The sequence below is a fragment of the Erythranthe guttata genome, chromosome 7, assembly GCF_056151865.1.
Source record: "Erythranthe guttata isolate IM_541 chromosome 7, IM_541, whole genome shotgun sequence".
Classification (NCBI taxonomy): Eukaryota; Viridiplantae; Streptophyta; class Magnoliopsida; order Lamiales; family Phrymaceae; genus Erythranthe; species Erythranthe guttata.
The window spans coordinates 11,624,575-11,637,870 of NC_142539.1; the positions used below are offsets into that span (position 1 = coordinate 11,624,575).

At 29.4% G+C, this 13,296-nt stretch overlaps 1 pseudogene; it reads left to right on the forward strand.

Moving 5' to 3' along the window:
* The first annotated feature begins 1,946 nt into the window (after positions 1-1,946).
* LOC148769697 (protein argonaute 4B-like) lies at positions 1,947-12,682 on the forward strand (annotated as a pseudogene).
* The last annotated feature ends 614 nt before the right edge of the window (positions 12,683-13,296 follow it).

Sequence of the window (13,296 nt, forward strand, 5' to 3'; positions counted from 1 at the left end):
ACAAATTGGGGAGGGCGTGTGAAAAAATCAATAGGATGAAAAAAAAGTCACGATTTTTTTTCGATATAATTAAATCGGTTATCATATAGTCAAATTAATTAAAAGATAAAATTTGTTATTACCGTATCCCATCGATTGGGTTTCGAGCGTGGCAAGCGACGAATAATTCAATTTTCCTTTCTCTCAATAAAAAGAAGTTGGGTTCTTCTTGGCCTCTCCATTTCTGATACTTCTTCCCAAATAACAATCTAATCGCCCATATAAAAAGTTTCAGTTATATTAATTATATTTCATATTTATAATATATATATATATATATATATATATATATATATATATATATATATATATATATATATATATATATATATATATATATATATATATATATATATATATATAAATTATTTTACTTACCTCATTGGATGTGCTCATTCTTGGAATCTAGGACCAAAAAAGAAATAAAAAATTTATTTATATATATATATATATATATATATATATATATATATATATATATATATATATATATATATATATATATATATATATATATATATATATATATTTCTATATAATACTTATAAATCATTTAATTGTGATGTATTTGCTAATCATGCATACAAATAAAAAAGAAATGTATTACTTACGAGCATTTTCCCAGTCGTGTTGGGATCCATCGTATCGAGTGACCCGAGTATTGGGCTCGGTCGTTGAACAAATTTATTCAACATTATATATTCCTGTTGGAAATTAAACAAACCCGAAGCCAAGAATAATAATTAAGTTTAGTTTGAAAATAAATAAAGAATATAAAAATATTAATTGTTGATGGATCGATGAAATAATACATTTCGATGAATTTTATCAAAAAAAACCAAAAAACAAATTGGACTAATTAACTTCGTCATCCATAAAAAAGAATTCATTAATATATCTCACCTGGTCGATTTTCTTCATATACGAAGCACTGAAAATGTGCTTCTTATCGATGGTCACGACAAATTCTTGATCGTCGCCGAAAACCGGAACCATTTCAAGATTCTGACTTTGTTGAGCTGCCATTTTTATAAATGTTTAAATTAATATATTTGCAGAAAATAAAAGAAAATGTATTTGTTGAATTGTATGTTATATACGCGGTATGTATCTATTTATATGTAGTTTTTGTATAGACTAATGCAGGTTTTTTAATTAATGACGTCTGATTATTAATTTACTACATATCTGTAATGGTAGTTTTTTAAGATGGTAAGTAAATTTATGTGCTTTCAATTAAATTTCAAATTATTGTTACACAATAAATAAGGTTCTTATCTACTACAATACATTTTTAGTATCATAATAAAATTTTGAGGATGTTGATTTTCGTGAAGTCAAAACATTTTAATTATTTTTTTCCTTAAAACAACATAATATGGAATCAAATTTATGTCTATTGTCCATATTATGTTTACAGTAATATATATTAAATGGCAAATTGCACAAATTTCGTGGCATCGCTCGAAATTAGCCACGAAATTTGTGCAATTTGCTATTTAATATATATTACCGTAAACATAATATGCACAATAGACATAAATTTGATTCCATATTATTTTTTTTCAAGGAAAAAAATAATTAAAATGTTTTGACTTCACGAAAATCAGCATCCTCAAAATTTTATTATGATACTAAAAATGTATTGTACTAGATAAGAACATTATTTATTATGTAACAATAATTTGAAATTAAATTGAAAGCACATAGATTTACTCACCATCTTCAAAAGATATCATTACAGATATGTAGTAAATTAATAATCTAACGTTATTAATTAAAAAATCTGCATTACTCTATACAAAAACTACATTATAAATAAATACATACCGTGTATAGAACATACATTTCAACAAATATATTTTCTTTTATTCTCTGCAAATTTATTAATTTAAACATTTATAAAAATGGCAGCTCAACAAAGTCATAATCTTGAAATGGTTCCGGTTTTCGGTGACGATCAAGAATTTGTCGTGACCTTCGATAAGAAGCACATTTTCAGTGCTTCGTATATGAAGAAAATCGACCAGGTGAGATATATTTATGAATTTTTTTTTTATGGATACGAAGTTAATTAGTTCAATTTGCTTTTTGGTTTTTTTGATAAAATTCATCGAAATGTATTATTTCATAGATCCATCAACAATTAATATTTTTATATTATTTATTTATTTTCAAACTAAACTTAATTATTATTCTTGTCTTTGGGTTTGTTTAATTTCCAACAGGAATATATAATGTTGAATAAATTTGTTCAACGACCGAGCCCAATACTCGGGTCACTTGGTACGATGGATCCCAACACGACTGGAAAAATGCTCGTAAGTAATACATTTTATTTTATTTGTATGCATGATTAGCTAATACATCACAATTAAATGATTTACAAGTATTTTATATATAGCATTTAAATATATTTACACAAAAAAATCTTAAAAATATATATCAATAATTTTTTTTATTTCTTTCTTGGTCCTAGATTCCAAGAATGCCTATTGTAACAGATAGTGTGAAACAAGATGGTTACGAGGGAACACCCATACATGCAGTGCCCTTATCTTGGAGCACACCCAATGACGTAAATAAAATAATTTATATATATATATATATATATATATATATATATATATATATATATATATATATATATATATATATATATATATATATATATATATATATATATATATATATATATATTATAAATATGAAATGTAATTGATATAACTCAAACTTTTTATATGGATGATTAGATTGTTATTTGGGAAGAAGTACCGGAAACGGAGAGGCCAAGAAGAACCCAACTTCCTTTTATTCAGAGAAAGGACAATTGGATTATTCGTCGCTTGCCTCGCTCGAAACCCAATCGATGGGATACGGTAATAACAATATTATTTTAATTAATTTGACTATATGATAACCGATTTAATTATATCGCAAAAAAACAAATCGTGACTATTTTTTCATTCTATTGATTTTATCCCCACTGTTGTTTTTAAAAAATAGTTAAAAGGGGTTTTATGCTGATAAAAATCACATAGGAAGTATTTTTATTATTTTTTGTTATGATTACAGTATTACGTCCATCTGAAGACGGACATACAATTCCGATCCCTAATAGTTGCACATACCTTCATTGTTCATGGGATTTTACCCGAGCATCGTAAACCCAAAACAAAGAGAGACGATGAACGCAACAACACTACGGTAACTACTTAATTAATTAATTCACCTAAATCTTTTATAGTTTATGTACTTTGTGATAAATATTAATTAATTACCTGTATATTATTATTGTTACCGCAGACTACGACTCCTCCATCACGCAAAGTAAGAGGAGACAAATTGTTGAAGCGCGTACTAGTCGGTTACTACAATCTTAGTACACACCAGATATTTCGAAACAAAATCTCTTGTGTGGAAGGTGATACTAGTACTCCGGTTGGCAACGGTAAGAAAATAAATGATATGTATGTATGTATATATATATATATATATATATATATATATGATTTTTAATTCATTTCTCTTATAAATGCTTTAAATATGACTTTTTTCGACTAATTTAGAAAAAAAATCGGGTTGTTTTATAGGGAAGAGAAAGAAAGAGGACGAAACACCAAGTCAAGTCAACCAAGTCAACCATCTAGTTTATAGGCTTTATGATTTTGAGCCCATTGTTTAGGGTGTTTTTGTATCGTTTTTTATATGGTTTAGGAAAATATGTAATTTGAATTTCTATTGGTATTATAAACTCTGAAATGTGAGGGTATTTTTGTATTTCTTTAATTCTATATATATTTTTTGAGCGAGGCAAACGACAAATTATCCAATTTTCTTTTCTCTCAATATAAGAAAGTTAGGTTGTTCTTGCCTTCTCCGATTCCGGTGCTCCTTGCCATACAACAAACTAATCGCCCCATATAAAAAGTTTGAGTTATATCAACTATATTTCATATATATATATATATATATATATATATATATATATATATATATATATATATATATATAAATAATGGCACTTTATATATATACAATTCAACAAATACCCTCTCTTTATTATCCTTTCATTTATAATTACATAAACTTTCTTTCTTTTCTTCAAATTCATACACTCAAAAGAAATGACATGTGAACCAAATCAAAATCTTGAATCGGTTCTTGTTTTTGCCGATGAGCAAGAACAATTGGAACGAGCATCGACACAAAACACATACTTAGTGCCGATGTTCGTTATGAGTTATTGCTCACCAACAAAAACATGAACTATTTCTAGATTTTGATTTTGTTCGACTATCGTTTCTTTTAAGTGTATGAATTCGCAGAAAAGAAAAACGGGTCATATGGTTGAAAATGAAAAGACGAAGATCGGGTACTCGTTGAATTGTATGTTCTCTAGAATCTTGTGTATATATTTAGCGCCAATGTGCTGTTGCATCTATTTATAATTTATGATTTCTCATCGTCGTATAATTTTTTCACCTTAAAAACATAAATGAAATAAAATTCAAATATATTGTGCATATTATCTTGCGGTAATATATTTTCGGAAATCTTAGTTACTAAATTTTGTATAAAAATAAATAAAAATGTAAATGACCTTATTATTTAGTGTTTTGTCAATAGAAGATGCAATCGTGAATAAAAAAAATCAAAGCTGAGGAAAAGAAAATTCACTTACAACTATTTGCTTGCGTTCGTCAGAGGCCGCCGTTGGATAGAAATTACGCTTGAGCATCACACCTCACCATTAACTGAATAGCATAGATCTTGAAAAATAACGAAAAAATTATGCACACAAACAAAATGAAAACTAATTAAACGAAGTGAGCGAGTTGATCGGAAATGGGATTGAGGTTGGAAGATTTATGTGGTAAAATTACCTAGCGGTGGTGGCGGACTGGTTGTGTTGCGGTGAGTTTTAAGACTAACAATTTTTTTTTTGTTAATGTGAAAAAAAAAAAAGACAAGAGTATGAAGAGAGGAGGAAATAGTTTAATTCATTGAAAAATAGTATGCCAAAGAAGAGTATTTATAACTATTATTGGTATTGATAAATAATATTGGTTGGCGGCGGAGAGAGATGTTGTCTAGGGTTTTTTTCTCTGAGCGAAGATGTCGTCTAGGGTTACGTTAGCTAATTAAATAAGGTTATAAAATATTACCCAAAAAAATATATTTTGTAATAATAGGCTATATTGTTGACAAAGAAATAGTGATTGGCGGCGGATCGAAGGTATCGTCTAGGGTTAACAAATACAACTATATACCGAGTACTACCAAAGAAATTAGTATGCAATATAGTTGGCTATAATTTTTACGAAGAAATAACGATTGGCGGCGGATATGTTCTCTAGGAAATGCCGTCTATGGTTAGCAAATATCCGACAAATTATATTTGTAATAATTGGCTATGGTCGTTTATGAATAATTAAATAGTGATTGGCGGCGGATCGAAGGTGTATGTTGTCTAGGGTTAACAAATAAAGTTATAAAGTGCTACCATAAAAATATATTTTGTAATAATTTGCTATAGAGATGTTCGCAATAAATAGTGATCGGCGGCAAAAATGTCGATGTTGTCTAGGGTTATCTAAATACAAAACAATAAAAATTATAATTACTAAGAAAATATATTACGTTATTGTAATAAAATTTACTAGTGATATTTAAATTACAGAATTCATACAAACATGATAATACAAACTCACTCCGCAAAAAAAATGTATACACTTAATTTTCAAAAAATGAAATTGATTGTTAAAGAAATGAAACAATTAATAACGCAAAAATTTAGAGGAAAAAAATAAAAAGAAAGAAACTTGTAAATATGATTAGAGATGTCGAAATTTGTAAATATATTTTGGTTTGAATTTTGAAATTTATGTCATTAGAAAATTAGTAGAGATGGTTAAAAAAAAATTTATCTCGAAAATATTCATACAATATAAACTCAAGAGTTTCTCTATTGTTTTTTTTTTATTTTACTACACTTGTAATTGTTGTTTCGGCTAAAAGAAATTATAATTTCAAAATTCAAATTAATGAAAACATATTTAAATAAATTATATTTTTTTCTTGTATTAAATTTAAGGCATGCCAGGAAGGGCGCTCAATTGACTCTATCTAGCGGATTAAAATTGTCATCTTTACATCAAAAATTCTAAAAACGATCGAATAAATAAATAAAACTATATGGGAACAAAAATTTTATAAACTTTGTTAAGGGTGTAAGTGAAAGGAATTTAAGAATTTCGATGATTCTGATCCGAATTAATTTAACTTTTTTCATTCGAAAACTCTGATTTTTCCGATATATTTTTTTTTTGGAACTGTAATGTTCACAGAATTTCCGTATTCCGTTGTTACGCTCCGAATATTTTAAATTATGTAACCATATTATTCATTCCAAAAATTCAATTTTCATTTTTTTCTCAAAACGACATTAGAATACATATTAGATTCTGATTTTAATTGCCCATTTTTTTTTCTTCAGAAAATTCCTTTTTTTTCCCAAAAAAATAAATTATAATATTAATACTATTGATATGTATTTATATTATAGGATAATTTGATAAAACCCCCAATCACACAAGTCTCATTACAATGAGCCCAATTTTATTTTACATTTTTTAGATAAATCTAAAACAACTTTTATTAATTAATAATACTTAATTATCACCATTGTACCCCTAATTAAGAAAAAAATGTATATTTAATTTATAATTAAAAGATATATAATATATTTTCTATACATTATATACGTCTCTCTCTTGCACACACACAACACACGCACGCACACACAGTCTCTCTCTCTTGCAAACACACACAACACACACAACACACAACACACAACACACACACACACACACACACACACACACACACACACACACACACACACACACACACACAAGTGGCCATTATATTCACGTATATGCACAAGTTTCTCCATTGTTGTGGGTCGAAAAAACAGAGATTCAAATACACAATTAATAAAATAAAGAGAGATTCAAATACACAATTCAAATACACAAGTTTCTCCATTGTTGTGGCGTAAAAATAGAGATTAAAACCCGAGGGACAGGAGCATGCATGACTATTCAGGGAAATGCAATTGGTACATAAACCAATCTTCTCACAAAAGAATGGAATTCGACATGTATCGATAGGGCAAACAAACTCGTGCTTTTGTACAACCCCTGAGAAGCTATTGATGATGAGCCCCCATTTATCAAGAAGTCAAAATAGTAATTACAAAGTGGTTTTCATTAATTAATTACATGGTGGATTTTAATAATGGAATTCATTAATTATACAGTGTTTTTCGTTAATTATTGAGTGGTTTTCATTAATTATTAAGTAGTTTTTGTTAATTAATAAGTTTTTAGTGAATTTTTGTAATGGAATTTGTTAATTACATAATAATTTTCGTTAATTACAGAGTGATTTACATTAATTACATAATGGATTATGTTAATATTAATATGGATTATGCTTATTTTAAAGTAATTTTTACTTTAATTTCATAGTGGTTTACGAAAAATTTAGTGGTTTTCGATGTGTATGTAGTGGATTTCAATTTTTTTTAAATATAAACCATTTAAAAAAGTGAAATAAGAAAAAACTATTTTTTGTTTTAAATTGATATAAAAAAAACTATTTAAAATATTTAAAAAATAAAAATAAAACTTCAACATAAATGGCGTAGGGTAGACATCCAGAACCGGAACCGGCCTGTAATATGCACGGTTCGGCGGGCCGGGTCGGCCCGCCGATTCAATCCGGTTCCGGGTCTATCCGGGCCGGTTTACGTGTCGGCCCGGAAAATTTGATTTATATATATATATATATATATATATATATATATATATATATATATATATATATATATATATATATATTTAAAAAAAATACTTTATGGATAAATAAATTAAAATAATTACTTTTAAATAGGAAAGAAACAAAAGGAAATAAATAAAATGACTTTAACTTAATTTTATAGGAAATAATGGGGTGTAAGGGTATTTATAAGAAAAAATGGGGGGAGGGGGGAAATTCAAAAAATAGCAAATAACGGCAGGTTCACCTGGTCGGTTCACCGGCCGTTTTTTGCTTTTTTTTTTTGAATTTTTTTGTTTTTTTTGATTTTTTTTTTTAAATTTGGGTGAACCGCTGGGCCGGCCCGGCGGTTCACGGTTCACCAATTCATAGAACCGGGCCCGTCCCGGGGACGACGGGCCGGATCACCGGTCAACGGGTTGGGCCGGTTCCGGGCCCAAAACCGGCCCGTGGCCGTGTCTAGCGTAGGGGAGATAACTGGGGGATTGTGTGGGAAGAAAATTGGGGGATTTGCATATCTACCAAAAATAATGGATTTTTAAAATAATATAATATGTTAATGTTTAGTAATATTAAATAGGGGCATTTTGGATAATTCCAAACAATTACATTTATATCAAATATCAATTAAAAAATAATAGAGGGGTGTTTGTCAAATAGCCCCTTATATTATAGGTGACTCAAAATTTGAAAATCCCGAATTATGCCTATTTCAAACCAAAAATTCCAGATTTTGGAACATGTTTTCTCATCTCAATTTCCAAAATTTTGATTTATACTATTTTTTTTTGGGTACAAAATAAGATTTTTCTTTTTCTTCCGAAAGTCCTATTTCTGATTCGATTCATCAGGTTTACACCTCTAGTTCCATTGGTCCGTTTTGTCTTTATTCTGGATGTCCATTTCGCGATTGCCTAAACCCAGATCCGAGCCCAATTGGAATTGGGCCATAAATTTTCCCCTAGCTGAAGAAATTGGGGAGCCCAAACGGGTTAAAGGTTTGGGCAATAATGAAATGTACATCCATAATAAAGCCTAATTTGATGAATCGAATAAGAAATAGGACTTTCGGAAAAAAAAAATCTAGTTTTGTACCAAAAGAAGTCGAATAAATCAAATTTTCGGGAATTGGAACAAGAAAACTTGTTCAAAACGTTGAGTCACCTATAATGTAAATACATATCAATAATCTAAATATTATAAGTTTAATTTAAAAAAAATGGAATTTTCTGAAATTAAAATTGGAATCTAATATGTACTCTAATTTCCTCATAAAAAAAAATCAGCAATCGAAAATTTTAAACTCGGATGATTTTTTTTTTTTTTTTTGAAAATTGAAAATAGTCGGTTTGGAGCAGCGAAATTTGGAAATTCTATATACATTACAATTCCAACACAAAACAAAATTCGGAAAAATCAGATGTTGAGTGCGACAAAGTTGCATAACTTCACTACTCATCGATTTGTGAACACATAATAAATAACTCGTCCAATTTCCGTAGTTGCTTCATATTTGTACATGTATTTATTAGTTTTATATATAAATTATATTATAAAACACATATTATTTACTTTTAATTACATCTACACAACATTAAACATTCGAATACTTGCACAACATGGATTCCCTGGGCTCGTAAATGACTCGGGCAAGAGTGTAAATATATTGTACCCATGTGACAGAAAAGTTTATAAATTCTTAAGGGTGAATAACGAGTATCATGATATATCAATCGAAAATTTATCGAAAAATAACAAAATAATAGTTATGGTATTTATCATTAATATTCGGTACGGTACCGATATTATATTTTCAATATTGTTTGGATATTTAAACTATATATAATAAAATAAATAATTACCATGTGTAATAAAATAAATAATTAACTATTTTATTCTAATTTCACATAGAAAAAAATGTAATATATTCAAGGGTAAATTACAACCACCCCTGATGGTCAATTTACAAACATACCCCTCTTGTTTGTATAATTACATCTACCCCCTCAATTATTATTTTTTCTTACACCTCCACCCTTATGGTGCAAATTCAACATAATAATCTAGATTTCTTTGAATGCGCTCTAGTTTGTACTCGTTTTGTATAAAAATATAGTTTGTGATGCACCACAATCTGATATATACAAGTCAAACAACACATATTATGATCATCTTGCTTCAAAGTGTAGAGTTCGAATGGGATAAAACGGGTACAAAAGTGATAATATTCTATATAATCTCGAAAATTCCACTAAATTTGAAACCGCAAGGGTGGACGTGTAAGAATATTTATAGTTGAGGGGTGGATGTAATTACTCAAACAAGAGGGGGGGTTTCGTAATTTGACCATACCTCGGGGTGGTTGTAATTTACCCTATATTCAATTGTAGACCAATAATCTCAACTTTGAAAAAGGAATTAGATGTAAGCAACGGACGGTCAGAGATGCGACACACCATTATTCCAGTACACACAGCCGCAGCAGATCAAAATTCTTCAAAAAGCATCTCTATCCTTTTTTTCCCTCCATTTCATCTCTCTAGAATGATGTAGCTATACTGCAAATAGCATAGAGAGAGAAACCAGTCGATACACACACTTAATGTACACCCCCTTTGCGTGTGTATGTATATATTGTGTGTATATGTGCATACACGCATGCGTTTTATGTGGAATGTATATTGTATGTATATATTGTGTGTATACATTGCATTTTTATGTGGAATGTGTATTGTATGTATATATTGTGTGTATACATTGCATTTTTGCGGTGAAGTAGTGATTTTTTTCCCTCTGTATTTTTAGGGTTTTGTAGATTTCGAAACTTCTGTGTAGCTTATTTGCTGGAAATTGTTCATTAATTCTCTGGATTTATTAATTTTTAATTTTTTTGTTGTGCCTATTTCTGTTTATTGAAATGCATAACTCTTTGATCAGATTCAAAAACAGAGATGGAAGAAAATGGCAGCACAGAGCATTTTTCTCCAAGTGCCAAAGAGATCTATAATTACACGCCCCAGATTCGGAAATTCGGGCCAGCGCATCTCGTTGCTCGCAAATTATTTCAAAGTTTCTATCAAAAATCCAGACACAACTTTTTATGATTGAAAACTAATGTCAAATTCTTTGTTGTCCATTTTATTGCATTTATTTATTATTGCCGAAATCTGATTGAATCGTCGACATTGTTTTAGTCGAAATCCTTGTGAAGATGGAATCGAAAACGAGCCTTACAAAAGGTCTAAGAGCTCTCTAGTGTCAAAAACATTTAAGGTGGAGATGAATTAGTTATGTTGCCAAAGTAGCATTGAATTCCATATCCGAATCCGAACCAGAAAAATATCAAGATGCTCTGAGGGTTTTAGACATCGTTCTACGACAAGAAGCAGATAAACGGTATACCAATGCAACCTTTTTGTCTATATATATATATATATATATATATATATATATATATATATATATATATATATATATATATATGGAGAGGGTTTGATGGGAGTGAGAGCTTTTGATTCCAACTTTTGTCCAACTCTAGGTGACTTGTGTCTGAACATGGGTATTATGCTCTTCTTTCTTTTTTCATTTTTCTTCTCAAGATGTTCATATTGAGATGTATCGGCAAACGTCATATTTGAACCGGGACCGATTGTTGACTTTCTTCTTGCTAACCAGAAAGTCAACGAAACTCGTGATATTGACTGGGGAAAGGTATATATATATATATATATATATATATATATATATATATATATATATATATATGGCTTTTCAACTGCATATTTGTAGCCTTTTCTTTTTAACCTTTTTCGAGATTTGCTTGTTAACGACACTGAGTCTGAAGGACAGGCCAAAAAGATGCTCAAGAATATAATGAGGATTATGGCGAGTCATAGTCGTGCTGAATTCGAAGTTATCGGTTTAAGTGAGAAACCTTGTAATCAGCAGCTGTACGTAACACAGTTTTTTCTATCTTACTTCTTTTTTTTCTTTTTACTCTTTGCTAAAAGATCTCTGATGTTGATTTATTTATTCAGTTTTAGTCTGGGAGACGATGAAGAGAGTCTCGAGATTACGGTTTATGACTATTTTGTTAAACGCATAATATACAACTTGTTTATTCATCGAGCATGCCATGCCTTGATGTTGGAAAACCAACGAGACCGAATTGCCTGCCTATAGAGGTGAATGGTTTTTTTTATTTCTCTTTTTTTTTTTTGATCTCTCATTCAAGGAATTTAATTCCGGATTCTTTTGAATTTCAGCTCTGTCTAGTCTCTGTTCAGCGATACACGAAAGCATAGTCGAGAAACCAAAGAGCATCCCTAGTTGAAAAATTATTTTTATATTCCGTCTTTACTTTATTACGTAATTGTTTCGTTTGTTGAATTATTTTTCAGGCTATGAAGTGTAACTACGTTGAAGATCATATCCTCTTTGATTGTGGAATTTCAATTGAAAAGAATCTTACTCAAATAAATGGACGAATTCTCGACACACCTAAGGTAGTTATATTGTCACCATACGTTGTTTTTTTTCTTACATCACATGTTATTTTTTTTCTTACATCACATGTTACATACAATATTTGAGGAAGATCCCAAATGTCGAAGAGCTACTACCCCTGTAAAACGCGTGGAAATGATGTTTAAACAAATTATAGATGAGCTACCTAACCGCCCTGATTTTTTGCTGTGTGTTTTTCCGGAAAAAGAGTGCGATATTTATGGTAGTGTATATATGTATATATCTATTGACAAGCTTTTCTAGTTTGTATATCTATTATTGCAATAACTTTTATATGACACACGCATTTCAAAAAAAACGTGAAGCACCGTATTTCATGAACTTGTTTGCTACACTGCAGGCTTATAAGAATCTCAGTAGATCTCATGAAATTCCAAAATTTACGGTTATAGTGGCTGGGAAGAATCACCACACGAAACTATTCCAAGATTCAGATGCTGAAAATATACCACGCGGTCCGTTTCTTTTAATCGATAACGTTCAAATATTAATAAAACAAAATATAAAAAATAAAAAAGTATGCAACTTCCCTCTTAAAGTGGAAAACTAAAATGTGGACACAAACATTGTTCATCCTACAAATTACGATTTCTATATGTGCTCTCAGGGAGATACGATGGTACGTTTCTTAAAAAATATTTTTCGATCAATTTTGGTGGATTCTGAAACCAACTTTATTTGGACTTATTTAAAATCCTTTCAAAACAACAGTAGTCAAAATAACTAACTTTCCCACCCACATAACAGATCTTACATAAATTCATAATTTTTCCAGAATGGTGCATTACTTTGTGAAATAATCACCATTGCAGCCTGCCAGAAAATATATAAAACACATTTTCAGAACATGTAAATCTAATAAAAAACTGTATGATGTGGTAATAA